We start from the raw sequence: 553 nt of genomic DNA on the forward strand, positions 1-553 counted from the left end.
ATGTGGGGCGAGGCTTCTGCTTATTGCTGATTAATATTTTATTTATTTTTTTTTAATTTTTTATTTTTATTTTATTTTTTCTTTTTTCTTCTCTGCTGCAGTTTGCTGTTAGCGTCTTTTCAGGCGGGGCACTGCTGCTGCTGCTGCTGCTGCTGCTGTTGCTGCTGCTGCTGCTGCTGCTGCTGCTATCCCTTCGTACAGGAAGGCTCGATACACCGCTGCTGCTGCTGCGGCGGAAGCTGCAGCAGCAGCAACGAGAGCTGCAGTAGCAGGAGGAGCAGCAACAGCAGCAACAGCAGCAGCAACAGCAGCGAGAACCACAGCAGCAGCAGCAGCAGCAGCAACAGCAGCAGCAGCTTACAATAGAGTGTACTGCCTCTGACCGGAGGAGCTGCAGCTGTTGTGGGTCCTGCAGCAGCAGCAGCAGCAGCAACAGCAACAGCAGCAGCAGCAGCAGCAACAGCAACAGCAGCAGCAAGTACCTTCGAAGCAGGGCAGGATGGGAAAGGCCTCAGCAGCAGCAGCAGCAGCAGCAGCAGCAAATGCTGCTGCT

The sequence above is a fragment of the Eimeria mitis genome, genomic scaffold, assembly GCF_000499745.2.
Source record: "Eimeria mitis Houghton genomic scaffold, Emh_scaff1588, whole genome shotgun sequence".
Lineage (NCBI taxonomy): Eukaryota > Apicomplexa > Conoidasida > Eucoccidiorida > Eimeriidae > Eimeria > Eimeria mitis.